Here is a 14,031-nt window from a genome sequence, read left to right as displayed (position 1 = left end):
ATCATGTGGTATTCGTCTTTCTCTTTCTAACTTCACTTAGTATAACAATCTCTACGTAGTCAATAGTTATTATGTGCCAATTACCATTCTAAACACTGAGGTGGGAATGCAAATTTCTTTAAAAAAATAAAAATAAGCCAAATAGAAAATAACTGTAACAAAAAAATACAAAGTCCTTTCCTACAAGGTTTTTGCCAAGTGGCACTTGCAGGACAGAGCAACAGAGGGAAGAGATGGTTTATAAACAAGCAAATAAATTGGAGAATTTGAGATGGTGATAAGCACTGCAAAGAATTAGGTGGGGTGGCACAATAAAGTGCATAGAAATTTCTCAGGACAAACTTATTCCATTTGGTTATGGAAATCAGTCACCTTGATTGGAATTTTCTCCCATCTCTCTAACAAACAGAAACTTCCAAGGATGGAGTCTGCCCATCTTCATCCACTAAAATCCTCCCTGACCCACTGCCCTTGCTCAACTCTCCATTCAATCATCCAACAGTGGCTTTTTTTTGTTGTTTGGTTGGTTTTTTGGTTGTTTTGTTTGTTTGTTTGTTTGTTTGCCTGCACCCACAGCATACAGAAGTCCCTGGACCAGGGACCAAATCCTCACCACAGCAGTGACCTGAGTCACAGCAGGACAAAGCCAGATCCTTCACCCATTGAACCCCCCAGGAATTCCTCAACAGTTTTTGACAGCTTGCTTCGTGCCAGCCACTCACCCCGGCACTGGGGATGTACAGAAAGTTCCTGTCCTCACAGCAGAAGCATTCTTGAAGAAAGGCACACCCATTAAACATGTGTTGAAGGTGGATTGTGGTGGGCCCAGCAAGAGGGGCAGTCTCAGAGTCCCCAGGACCCAGTCCCCTCAGGAGAGGATCAAGCAGATATCTCCGGGGCAAATTCTTTAAGGATCAGCAGCAAATTCCCAAAACAAAGGAACTTAGAAAGTAGGAAGAGGAATACTACTCAGCCATAAAAAGAACGACATAATGCCATTTGCAGCAACATGGATGGAACTAGAGAATCTCATACTGAGTGAAATGAGTCAGAAAGACAAAGACAAATACCATACAATATCACTTATAACTGGAATCTAATATCCAGCACAAATGAACATCTCCTCAGAAAAGAAAATCATGGACTTGGAGAAAAGACTTGTGGCTGCCTGATGGGAGGGGGAGGGAGTGGGAGGGATCCGGAGCTTGGGCTTATCAGACACAACCTAGAATAGATTTACAAGGAGATCCTGCTGAGTAGCATTGAGAACTTTGTCTAGATACTCATGTTGCAACAGAAGAATGGGTGGGGGAAAAATGTAATTGTAATGTATACATGTAAGGATAACTTGATCCCCTTGCTGTACAGTGGGAAAATAAAATAAAATAAAATAAAATAAAATAAAATAAAGTAGGAAGAGGACGGCATTTCAAGTCGGGGAACATGGGGTGGGCCGGAACATAGGATGAAAAAAAAACTGTTGTTTGTTAAATAAAAGTACATGCTGCTCCAATTAGCTCTATGCTAAGCAGCCCAGTTCCACATCTTTAACACCGATTACACACAGTTTGAGACTTTTGTTCTCTGAGTTCAACTCCTGTCAATCTAGCCCTAGGAGAACAGAAAACATTTCACACTCTTCCACACTGCATTCAAAGCGGCACCTAGCAGCTCTCCTGAACCCGGAACTGTGGTAAGAAGCTGAGTTTAGGCCAAAAGCTAACTTCCCCCAGAATCGACTCCATGATACAGGCAGCTCCTTTTCAGCGGGGACTGATTTTAGCTTCTTTGGTTGAATCCAGACTTGTTCTATGATTCTTAGGGATCCACATCTTAATTAGTGACAATCGCATCTAATTCATTTGTGATTGTTCAATAGCAGTGAAGAGGAGCAAAGTTTACCGTGTCAGAATGTCTCTCCAGCAGGTGGATTATTTTGAGCTGAAAACATTCAAGGCCCAGAAGACTCAGGAAGAAACGTTGACGTTTGACCTTCCCTGCAACTGCATAAAGAATGTAGATGCAGGATCTGTTCCCAGAAGGGAAAGGAACCATCATCACGGGTAACTACAGGAAGAAGGAGGTGTGCAGAACAGGGGAGGGATCTAGCAAAGTCTCCGTGTTAAAATTCCTCTCTGTGACCCAGGGTCTCTGCATGGCCCAGCAAACATCACATTACCAAACATTTGCTTTTCCCATTTTCATGTCAATTCCCTTCTGAGGTCCCAGATGACTCACTATCCTCTTTTGGCGTTGGCTGAAGATGGTATTTGAGGTGAGGGTTTCAACCATTTTGGTGAGTTATTCAGTTTTCCCGGATGTCTCCATGTATACAGGTTATTAAACTTTTGCTTGGAAGTTCCCTGGTGGCTCAGTGGGTTAAGGATCTGGCATTATCACTGCTGTGGCTTAGGTCACTACTGTGGCGCGGGTTTGATTCCTGGCCCCAAGAACTTCCCCATGCCTTGGGCACAGCCAAAAAAAAAAAACTGCAAAACTTTGGTGGATTTTCTCCTGTTAATTTGTTTGAGGTCTATGTAATTCTTAGACCAGTTAGAAGAACTACGAAGGATAGAGGGGGAAAGTTCTTCCTCCCTGACATCAGGAGCTCCCCTCTAAAACCCTGACACATGGAGGGACCTCCTATTGAGAAGGAAATTTGCTTTTCACCTGTCTCTGCTGGGATCTGGGGAAAGCACAGGATCAGGGATGCTGGGATCTGAAGGGCTACCTCTGTGATCCCAGAAGGAGAGAATCATCTGACTATATTTGTTCTTCATTTATTTTATTATGAAAACAATATGTGCTTTTTAAAAAAAAAAAATCCAATTGTCAGTTTGGGGGTGGGAGGATGCGCTGGGGTTGTGGGATGGAAATCCTATAAAATTGGATTGTGATGATCATTGTACAACTACAAATGTAATCAATTCATTGAGTAATAAAAAAATCCAATCATACAGATGTACTTAAAGGGAAGTTTCTTCTCATATACTTTATTGCCATTCCTCAGAAAGTGGTCATTTTTATTAAATTGTTCTATCCTTAAACATCTCTTAGGTATGTGCCAACAAGGAGGATACGAACATATATAATTAGAGGATATACTTTCATATACACGTCCTTTGACTTTTCCACAGATCATACATTGTGTTTGGCACTTTTTGTCATTGTTGTTTAACATAATATAAATATTTTTCCATAGTGAGTTATTTTTTAAACTTTGCTCAGAGTTCCCAATGTTACCAGCAGGAGCTGGAACAGAACTCAGGTCAGTAGCTCCCCCTCAAAAGTCAATGTTCAAGGGACGAGGGTTGGTGGAAGAAGAAAGATGCTTTATTCAGGAAGCCAGCGACCTGGCGAAATGGCCGACTCGTGTCCCCCAAACCGTCTCCAAGTTGCCAGTTAGGGGGGAAAGGGTTGTATAGCGAAAAACCAGGAAGTTTCAGGGTGCAGGTGGAGGGTAAGTTCAGAACAGCACAAAGGGCGCAGACAATCATTTTGAAACTGCTAATGTGGCGGTCTGGTTAGAGTCATCTTATTTTAGGCCCAGTTCATCTTCAACTACTCCAGGGTCCATTTGTTTCCACTTCCCTGAATCCACTTTCTGGAATTATGCAAGCCATAGATTCAGTACTGCTCAAGATGGAGCAGCTGTGTCAGGTCTGTAGTCTGGTCATCAAGTAGTTACTTTTTCCCCCTCTGGTGGTGGTGTTAATATCCACAAAACAACTTAGGAATGTGCACCAGACACTGTTATCTATGTCCTTCAGGGAGGAACTAAAGATTCTGTGACTCCTTTATGGCTGAACTGTTGTTTAAATTATTACCAGTTCTCCTGGGCCAACTGCTAGCTTTTGTTACTGTGTGTTCACATTCCTCCAATTCTTAACTCTTGAGCTAGACTTGTGTGACTCTTGGGAGGCCTGGGAAACTAAAGCTTTTCTACAGACAAGAGGCAGGCAGAGGACAGGGCCCCATGGGTCCTGCTCAGTTACACAGATACATCTGTCCATCAAACACTGCAAGCATCATCCTTTCCCCACAGAGTGGACTATCTCTGAACTCCAGGGACAGTTAAAATGGTTATGAGGCTGTACTACATAGGATTTCTTTCCTTTCAGGGATCTTAGCCAATGCCTCAATGAATGACCTGGCATTGAAGAAGCAGGATTAATGAAAACTGGGCTCATTAGGGATAACGAGGAAAACACACACACACAACCTAAAAATTGAGAGTTGTGTTTTATTCAGGGACTTTCCAAGGTTGATAGCCTAGAAATCAGCCTCTCAGATAGCTCTGAGGCACTGTTTCAAAGAGATAAAGGAGGAGCCAGGATATATTAGGAGTTTTTGCTAAGGAAAAAACAAAACAAAACAAATGTAGTGACACATCAAAAGATGACTGCTAATCACAAAAGATAGATATCTCAAGTTAATTATTTTAGTGCCTTTCTAGGTATGGGAAGATGCAAGGCTCTGGACTCATTGAAATTATTCCTTTGGCATGCATCTTAACTATCTAAGGCCAGTATCCTGTTTTTCTCCATCCTGAATTCCCCTAAGGGCACACCAACAGGGAAGCTGTGGCGGCTGATGGCTTGATGGTGGGCAACCTTCCTTGTTTACTGGAATTGTAGGCAGCAAGGATAGTTCACTGAAATGGCAGGCAGCAGGTTTTTGTCCACATTGGTTCGTTCAGGACACTGCAGGCCAGGGTAATAGGACTTGCTAAAAATAGAAAATCCAGCCTGATCAAAACCTTTCGATGGGAGCTTCAAGGAAAATGCTCGGATTCCCTAGCGAACGTCCTTTCTCTTCTGCTGTTCCCTCTGCTCAGCATTCTCTTCACAAGTCTTCAGGGGCCGAGACACCATTTGCAGCTCAGCCGGGCGTCAGCACCCCCTGAAGACGTGGCGAACTTTTATTTCTGGTGTTTGCTGGATTCCCACCATCAAAGCGCTTGGCGAGATGCTTCCGTTTTAGTGTCTTCCCGCCTCACGGAGGACCGAGACTGGGTCTTGGTTCTAGATGGGGTCTGACAAATAAAGATTGGAAATCTAAACAATTATTATAATGCTCCACCCACAAGACGTTCGGAGGCTTTTCCCAGACCAAGATTAGAATGAGAAATACTGCTGCTCACCTGGTCCCAAATCCGGAGAATTTCTCCTAGGATGTTCCCTGAGGCCCCGAGGGGCGGGGGCGCTGCCTGGGTGGGAGCAGGGTCTGCCAGGCAGTTGCTTTCCTTATAATTTGTCTGCGAAAGGATAAAATAAAATAAAAACTTTAAAAGCCTGCCGCCAAACACCTACTCGATCTTGATTTCGCAGTTTCACTTTTTGTGGAACCAACAAAAGAACTCGGAATTTTAATCCAATAGGGAAAGAATAGGGCCACGTGGTCTATTTTCTGCGGATAGACTAGGAGAAAACTCACTTTCGTGAGCCCGGATAGCTCAGTCGGTAGAGCATCAGACTTTTAATCTGAGGGTCCAGGGTTCAAGTCCCTGTTCGGGCGGAAGTTGTTTTAAGCCCCCAAATTTCAATGTGTATTCACACCAATTTCGCACAGCTGGTGTGCAGTTATGCAAAACAGTTGATTCCGGCCCCTTAGAGTTGTGGAAAAGGTGAAGGTAAGGAAAACGCTTGACAGCTTTCTCTTCCAATGTCAGCGTTTTCTCTCTCAACCTTCCTATGATAGATATTTTGCCTTTGGATATTTTTTCCTGAAAATTAACATGTAGGGTTTTTTTGCATATTCAAAACATCAATAAACACATAACAAGAAAATTGCAGCCAGGACCAGAGTCACGACAGCAATGCTCCTGGCAGTAAGTGTGCAGATTTTGGCACTAAAAAAAGATAGTTCGTGCACTGTTTTGAAAGCGAGGTGAGAAAGCTGACTCCAAAAGATATTTCAGAGTATAGACAACGTAACTGAAGCCTGTCTTCAATGAGAAAAACTTGCAAGCCCAGCAGAAGCTATACTTGGCATCAAACCCACGACCTTCACCCTGTAAACCGGATGTGTTGGCCACCCCACTACGAATTGTCATGCCACGTGCTGCTACCTAACACCCAGTAGTATATAAGTGGACTGATTATGCGACTGAGTGCAGATCACGCCGTGATGTGTGATTTCTCAGTATCTTCAGTGAGTGGTACAGGTGCAAGGGCACACTGGGAAGGGGGAAGGAGGTGAGCCTCTTGAGATGAAAGGAAGGGACCCCAGACTCCAGTTTTGTCCAATCACGTATCAGCAAAAAGCCCTGCCGAAACCCGGGATCGAACCAGGGACCTTTAGATCTTCAGTCTAACGCTCTCCCAACTGAGCTATTTCGGCGAAGGTGACAACCCCCTCGGCCCTGTTAAACAAATTTTAAGGAAAAGGAAAGGGGAGGGTGGGATAAGAAAGATTCTTCAATTTCATAGTCACCTTTTCCATGTAACTTTCTAAATTGTACTGTTTTTAGTTCTGAGGTTTCAAGGGCAGTGAGTGAGAAAATTCAGTCCTGTCATGTGAGGAAAATTTCACGTTCTGCCTTGTCCCAGGCTACCTTTCCTTGTCTCCCTAAGGCTTTGTCTATCTCTTCCCAGGACCAGGACCCTAATAAAAGGAAAGACAGCACCCTACTAAGTGCCTGCTCTGTGCCCACAATGTGCTCTACATGTCGTCGTTCAATCCCCACCCCTGACTTAAGGTTGATATGATCATTTTTAAGTTAAATAACTACTTTGCTCCCAAATCGTCCAGAACCAGCGAACTACTCCTGCTCCAAAGCTCGAAAGGTCTTTTTTTAAATTATTATTTTATTTTTTTGTTTGTTTTTTTGTTTTGTTTTTTTGCTATCTCTTGGGCCGCTCCTGCGGCATATGGAGGTTCCCAGGCTAGGGGTCAAATCGGAGCTGTAGCTGCCGGCCTACGCCACAGCCACAGCAATGCGGGATCCGAGCCGCGTCTGCGACCTACACCACAGCTCACGGCAACACCAGATCCTTAACCCACTGAGCAAGGGCAGGGATCAAACCCGCAACCTCATGGTTCCTAGTCGGATTCGTTAACCACTGCGCCACGACGGGAACTCCAATTATTTTTATTTTTAAATGATTTTTTTTCATTATAGTTGGTTTACAGTGTTCTGTCAACTTCTACTATACAGCAAAAGGACCCAGTCACACATATATATCTACTCTTTTTCTCATATTATCCTCCATCATGTTCCATCACAAGAAACTAGATATAGTTCCCAGTGCTATACAGCAGGATCTCATCGCTTATCCATTCCAAATGCAACAGTTTGCATCTATTAACCCAGCTGGAAGGGTCTTGGTGGAGAGAGAACCTAATTGGTGCTTTTGTTTTTTATTTTTGGTGTTTTGTTGTTGTCGTTGTTGTTTTTCTCCTCGATTTTTCAAAGGGAGAGTGGACTTGAGAGGAAGAAGGAAAGAATCAGATCTTAAGTCCCTCCTCCTCTGTCCTCTCCTTGCACCAACCCCCACCTGGCTCCATCCCCCCGCCCCAACCTCCCATCCCAGTCTGCTCCAGTTCAGTCAAGAAATGACTGGAGCTAAGAGGCTCCATTTTTCAAGGGTGCCAAAAAAATGGACTTGATCACTTCCAGGGGAGTCCCTCAGGAAGAAGAAAAATCCTAGTGTTTACTTCAGCTCCCTTACCTTGTTTATCTCCCTGGAATGCCACCCCATGATTCACTCTGTCCAAGAAAGAAGCCCACCCTTCCTTGGGTCAGTGACAATTGCTTGCTGTCCCCTCCATACGTACCAGTAAACACAAGTCACATGAGTATGTGTTCATGATCTTGGACATATTGGGGACATATTTCTTTGAAATGGTTCCTTACCTGTTTCAATGTGTCTTTTGACTGAAAGCTCTTTAATAATAATAGTTATAATGTAATGAATGCTCGCTATGGGGCAAAGATTCTACTAAGCCCTGTGCAAGAACAGTTATCCCATTTAGTCACTGCAATTTTATAAGGGATACTATTAGTATTACTCCCTTTCTCCTGATGAGGAAGCTGTGCTTTGGAGAGAAGAAAATTCTGGGACTGTGTAGGAGCAGGGTTTGGAGGCATTCAGTTTGGAGGCATTCAGTTTGGAGGCTGAAGGTCCTGCCTCCCACTTGAATGCTACCTTCTCTTGGCCCTGCCCCACTAATCAGCACTCTTTGGGTACCTTAGGTACCATAGTCCATCAGCTAAGAGGGTAGCTGATTCAGTCAGGCCACATCCTCATCCTGTTAATGAGTTCAAGGTCTATATTCTTTCCTTTACTGGCTGTAGAAAGAGAGGCTCAGGCACCAGCTAAGCAAGGATGCACCCGGACCCTTGGCTCCACAGGGAACATTAGTCTTGATGAATCATGCCTGAGCCCTTGGGTCCCCAACCCAACTTCCTCAAAACTTCTCATAGAGCCAAATGCTTTCCTTATTAAATTGTGGTCGGTGGGAGTGAACTTTTTGTTTTTCAAACTCCAGGACCTATCCCATTCAAGTCCCTTGAATGCAATCTTTCCCAATATGCACCCTCTTTCTCCCACCAGCAGAAGCTGCCACTCAACTTCAATTTCTCCCCGGATTCCCGGTCACACTTTGGGACTGAGGGGAGAAATCTGACCCCAGCAGAGAGGGGGAATTGCTCTGTGTGGTGCTTCAGTTTCTAGATAGTGATCTCCTCCCTTTCAGAGTACAAAAATATTCTCTAGAAGAGTAGTAAGGCAGAGCGGAAGGGTGCAGGATCCGTGCCACAATCCGCAGGGACCTAGTAGGAGGGAACCCAGAGAGAGAGAGAGTGATCCGCCGGGGCCACTCACAGAACAGAGAAGGGAGGTGGCGATTGCGGGAGTCCCAGGGACTTCCTGAAGGCGTCAAGTTCCCTTTTCTTTAACTGCAGCTGTTCCTGAGACCAATTTGCAGAGTAAGCCTGCCTATTTACAGTGCAGAGCGAAGCGCTCCGGGAGAGCTTTGCACAAACGCCAGTGGCGTCTGCCGGGTTTTTCTCTGGGAAGTGGTTTGTACTCGCAAGGTACCGTTCCAGCGTTTTACTCCCTATGCTAAAGGAAATCGGCCACCACAATGCAGGGCCCCTAAAGCTGGTTTTCACTTCTGAAGCACCTGTTTAAAAAAGGAAAAGCGGCAACGCCCGAACAGGGACTTGAACCCTGGACCCTCAGATTAAAAGTCTGATGCTCTACCGACTGAGCTATCCGGGCTCGCGAAAAAGCAGCTGCTCCGATAAATGAAGGCTATGTCATCGTTTGCTCTGCGAGCTAATGGGCATGATGCCTAACGAGCCCCCGGCCACAGATCCCGCGGGAACAAGGAGGCGAAGTAGGAAGTGTGGAAGGAAGGTAATTAAGTCGTTCTGTGATGGAAAACAGATTTCTTGAATAAAATAGAACACGTCCCATTTTATTTAGAGACCCTTTGGCAAATGTGAATCCAAAACTCTGCAAAACCCTGCGGAGAGAGGAGAAGCCGCTTGTTTCACCCCTCCGTGATTCCTTGCCCTTAAACCGTACGGGGTTGGCGACCACAGTTTAGTGTTAAAGGTATCAGGCTGCCACTTCTTCCGAGAAGCATCACGTCTCAGTTCTTTGTCCGAATGCCAGGTTCCCACGAAACAGATGAACTGAAAGAGACGACCTGAACTCCGGTCAGAAGCTATGGCAGCCACCACCCCTCTGAGCTCGGGAAGCGCGCCCCGCCCCCGAGCCCTGGCCCCTCGCTCGGGCCAGGTCCCCACCCACCTGGGCCACTGGTCTTTGCGCAGGCGCGGTGGCGGCGCTCTTCATTGTCTGAACCCACCTCCCCCAACCTCTTTCCCATACAAGTCACTATTTACATGTAACAGATCCTGCCGTGCCTTTCAATGCTCTGGGCCTTTGCACCCGGTGTTCCCTCTAACTGGAATGCCACCCCCCGCCCCTTGCACTTCTTGCCATTCGTCCTCCCGAAGAACTTTGTTGAGGACTCAAATTAACCTACGGGGAAGCTCTTTGGTGACCCTCACCATCCCTGGTCTCCATTTTGCCTTTTTACCACATCTCAAGTTTTTAGAATGTGAGAGCCATATCTCATTCCTCTCTCCCCGTGCCCTTGCCTGGGGGATGGAGAAAAGAAAGCATTCCCTAAGCATGTGTTCCATTGCACTGCCTTAAATGGAGCGGCTCATCGTCGTAAGTTTTTTTGCTTTTTTTTTTTTTTTTTAAGGATCCAGTCCAGAGCCTCCAAATCCCCCTCTCCCCCACCCACACCCTAGGCCAGTGTGGACAACTCTGGAAGCCTGGAGCTAGCCTGATTCTTGGGTGATTCCTGGTAATCCCCACCAAGATCTAGATGTCCGGTGGTGGTAAGAACAAATCAGCTGATGGACGCAAATGCAGTTTTAAACCTAAGAGATGCTGAGAATGAGAAACTTCCAGTTTCTTCTGAAATCCCGTTCGTCCTGACTTAGTTTCTGACTATCTTTGCGGGGCAGGGCGCATCCATTCAGAGCGGTGCAAGGATCTGATGTCCAACAGTGGTTTGCGATTTAGCAAATAAAAATATTACGTTTGAATTTCAAAAAAAAAAAAAGAATATATCATTTGTATGTCCCATGAAATATTTGGGACATGCTTATACTAAAAATTGTCATTGTTTCTCTGAAATTCAAACTTAATTGGGCGTCCTCTATTAGATTTCGTAACCCTAGAGTAGATAGAAGGCAGAAAGGAATTCCAACCGCACCCCATTCCGCCACCGCCACCATCTCCAGAAGCTGTCCTACGTCCTTGTTATGGTTAAACTAGCTGGGCCAAGCGGAAATTGAGGATTTATTTGGCTGAGAGGGGGCCCGGGCTGTCGCCATCACCTCCGAGTCCCCGCCGCCCTGGAGACAGAGCGGTCCAGCAGAGGCTGTGCAGCCCGGCGCCTCGCACGTGGCAGCTCGGTGGCCCCCAATTCCCCCTGCGGAGCCCGGGCTCGCGGGTCCCTTTGACCCTCAAAGACACGTTCCGACGCCAGCTGCTCGTGCAAAGAGGTTGGGAAAAAAAAAAAAAAAAAAAAGAAGAGACAGGGCTGGGATGAAGAAAAAGGCGAGCGGCGCAAGGCGCGTGGGAAGAACTTGGATCCAAGCAGACCCAAGATCAGGGAAGAGATACTGGCGGATACAGACGTGATAAGGAGCAGTTTGAAAGCAACGTCCTGTCAGTTTCCTCCTTCCTAGAGGAAAGGAAAACAAAATCTGAGCAGCTCTTCCGTGTCCACCCAAGCACCTATACAACCACTCCGGGGGGCAGAGGGGAGTAAGAAGTGCGGGGTGTCAAACTGGGGTTCGTTCTTTAAAGGGCCGGAAACTGGTACGCAGCGGACTGAACGGACAACCACGTGGGAAGTATTGTTGGGTCACTGCCAATGACCCCTAAAACCATTGCCGAAACCCGGGATCGAACCAGGGACCTTTAGATCTTCAGTCTAACGCTCTCCCAACTGAGCTATTTCGGCAAGTCGTGAGGGTTTCCCCTCCTCATATCTGTAATGAAATAACAACATCTGTTCTTTTGACGTGAAAAAGGATCAGGGTATAAGTTCAGCTGGAGGCATTTGATAAATATTAGCAGGAAAGGCCTCTGTTAATAAGCTAGAGGTGATAAACAATTTTACTTTTCTCGGAGGTTTTCTATTTGTTTGTTGGTTTGGTTTTTTTTGGGTGCTTGGTTTGTGTGTGTTCTGGTTTTTTGTTTTGGTCTTTTTAAGGGACGCACCTGCTGCAAATGGAAGTTCCCAAGGCAGCGGTCCAATCGGAACGTCAGCTGCCAGCCTAAGCCGCAGCCACAGCCACGCCAGATCCGAGCCCCGTCTGCGACCTACACGGGCTCACCGCAAGGTTGGAGCCTCAATCCATAAGCGAGCCCAGGGATGGAACCTGCATCCTCATGGATATTAATCGGGTTCTTAGCCCGCTGAGCCACAGCGGGAATGCCTCAGTTTGCTTTTTGACTACCCTAAAATTTACTTCTCTCATTTAAAAATAAATCATGTACAATGAGGTGCCACCTAACACTGATCAGTATGACTATCATTAATAAGTCTACAAATGACAAATGCTGGAGAGGGTGTGGAGAAAAGGGAACCCTCCTGCACTGTTGGTGAGAATGTAAATTGGTACAACCACTATGGAAAACTGTATGGAGGTATCTCAGAAAACTAAATATAGAACTACCAATATGATCGAGCAATCCCACTCCAGGGCTTCTATCTAGACAAAACTTTCATTGAAAAATACAGGTGCCCCCTATGGTCATTGCAGCACCAGTCACAATAGGCAAGACATGGAAACAACCTGAATGTGCGGTGGACAGAGGGATGGATTAAGAAGATGTGCTGCATATACACAATGGAGCACTACTCGCCCATAAAAAGAACAAAATAATGCCATTTGCAGCAACATAAATGGAACTATAGAGTCTCATACTAAGTGAAATAAGTCAGAAAGAGGAAGACAAATACCATATGATATCATTTATATCTGGAATCTAATATATGGCACAAATCAACCTAGCCACCAAAAAAAAACAAAAACAAAAAACCTCTTGGACGTGGAGAACAGACTCGTCGTTGCCAAGGGTGAGGGTGAAGGAGTGGGATAGACTCGGAGTTTGGGGTTGGTAGATCCAAACTATTGCATTTTGAGTGGATAAGGCAATGAGATCCTGCTGTGTAGCACAGGGAACTGTATCCAGTCACTTGTGATGGAAAAAAAAAGATGTATGTATATGTGTCACTGGCTCACTTTGCCATACAGGAGAAATTGACAGACTATTGTAAATCGATTATAATTAAAAATTTTAAATAAAAAATAAAAATAAATCATGTCTTTTTTCATGTCAGCTATGTAGACCTATTTCATTCTTTTTAATCCAAGCACAGTATTGGATTGTATGGGTATAATACAATCAATTTAATAAAATTCCTCATTATGGATATTTCGATGTTTTTCCTAGTTTTCAGTATTAAAGACAGTTCTGCAATGACTACCTTTTTGTATTTGTTTTTCAAGGCAGACTTTTCAAGATCAAAATATATGAACATTTTGAATTTTTCAGATATTGTCAAAACAGGGTCAAGAAATCTATGGAAAAGGACAGACAGGTAGGGAGGGAGGGGGGAAGGGGGAGGAGGGGAAGGGGGGAGAGAGGGAGGGACTGGGAATTTGGGGTTAGTAGATGCAGATGATTACTTTCAGAATGGAGAAGCAATCAGGTCTTGCTGTACAGCACAGGGAACTAGTGGATAATCACTTGTGATAGAATATGGTGGAAGATAATATGAGAAGAAGAATGTGTATATATATGTGACTGGGTCACTTTGCTGTATAGCAGAAATTGGCCAAATATTGTAAATCAAATACTTGAATTTAAAAATTTTTTAAATAAAAAAATTAAAAACTTGAAATATATAAACATTGTCAAAAAGTGGAATTGGCTCAGACATATCTTTCTCAAACTCTGAGAAGCAAGCTGCGGCTAAATAATATTCCCCAATATACTGATTTTATCCTACCTCTTCCTCCCATTTCATAATCTCGCAACCCTTGCATTCATATCTATGTCTACATAGTACAGAGTTAATTACATATATAATTGCAGTAGCCCTAACCCTGATTGAATCGTAATGCCTTGCAGATGGGTCTTAGGGTGATATAGATAGATAAATAGATAGATATTTTTCTTTCTTGCTTTTTTTTTTTACAGGGCCACATGGGCAGCATATGGAAGTTCCCAGGCCAGGGGTCGAATTGGAGCTACAGCTGCCAGCCTATGCCACAGTCACAGCAACACGGGATCCAAGCCGCATCTGTGATCTACACCACAACCCACAGTAACACCGGATCCCTGACCTACTGATCGAGGCCAGGGATTGAACCTGCATCCTCATGGATATAGTCAGATTCGTTTCCGATGTGCCACAATGGGAACTCCGGATGATATATTTTTTTAACTTGCAGGTGATTTTAATGTACAGCTACTCTCA

General features: G+C 44.8%; 1 long non-coding RNA gene and 4 other non-coding genes across 5 annotated transcripts; 1 reads left to right on the top strand and 4 right to left on the bottom strand.

The window, feature by feature from the left end:
* Positions 1-4,225: 4,225 nt before the first annotated feature.
* On the bottom strand, positions 4,226-5,360 carry LOC106509343 (uncharacterized). Its single transcript, XR_001306801.3, has 2 exons — positions 5,144-5,360; positions 4,226-5,035 (listed from the first exon to the last, which is right to left on the bottom strand). It is a non-coding gene; the product is annotated as an uncharacterized LOC106509343 (long non-coding RNA).
* An 84-nt stretch (positions 5,361-5,444) lies between these two features.
* On the top strand, positions 5,445-5,517 carry TRNAK-UUU (transfer RNA lysine (anticodon UUU)). The gene has a single exon. It is a non-coding gene; the product is annotated as a tRNA-Lys (tRNA).
* Positions 5,518-6,269: 752 nt separating this feature from the next.
* On the bottom strand, positions 6,270-6,342 carry TRNAF-GAA (transfer RNA phenylalanine (anticodon GAA)). The gene has a single exon. It is a non-coding gene; the product is annotated as a tRNA-Phe (tRNA).
* Positions 6,343-9,154: 2,812 nt separating this feature from the next.
* TRNAK-UUU (transfer RNA lysine (anticodon UUU)) lies at positions 9,155-9,227 on the bottom strand. The gene has a single exon. It is a non-coding gene; the product is annotated as a tRNA-Lys (tRNA).
* Positions 9,228-11,429: 2,202 nt separating this feature from the next.
* Positions 11,430-11,502, bottom strand: TRNAF-GAA (transfer RNA phenylalanine (anticodon GAA)). Its single transcript has one exon. It is a non-coding gene; the product is annotated as a tRNA-Phe (tRNA).
* Positions 11,503-14,031: the final 2,529 nt, after the last annotated feature.

Source organism: Sus scrofa, chromosome 2 (assembly GCF_054392235.1).
Source record: "Sus scrofa isolate SSC_HxYL_T2T_F1_AM1 chromosome 2, Sscrofa_HxYL_maternal_Yorkshire_Landrace_v2.0, whole genome shotgun sequence".
In the NCBI taxonomy this organism is placed as follows: Eukaryota; Metazoa; Chordata; class Mammalia; order Artiodactyla; family Suidae; genus Sus; species Sus scrofa.
This window is presented reverse-complemented; position numbering and strand designations above follow the sequence as displayed.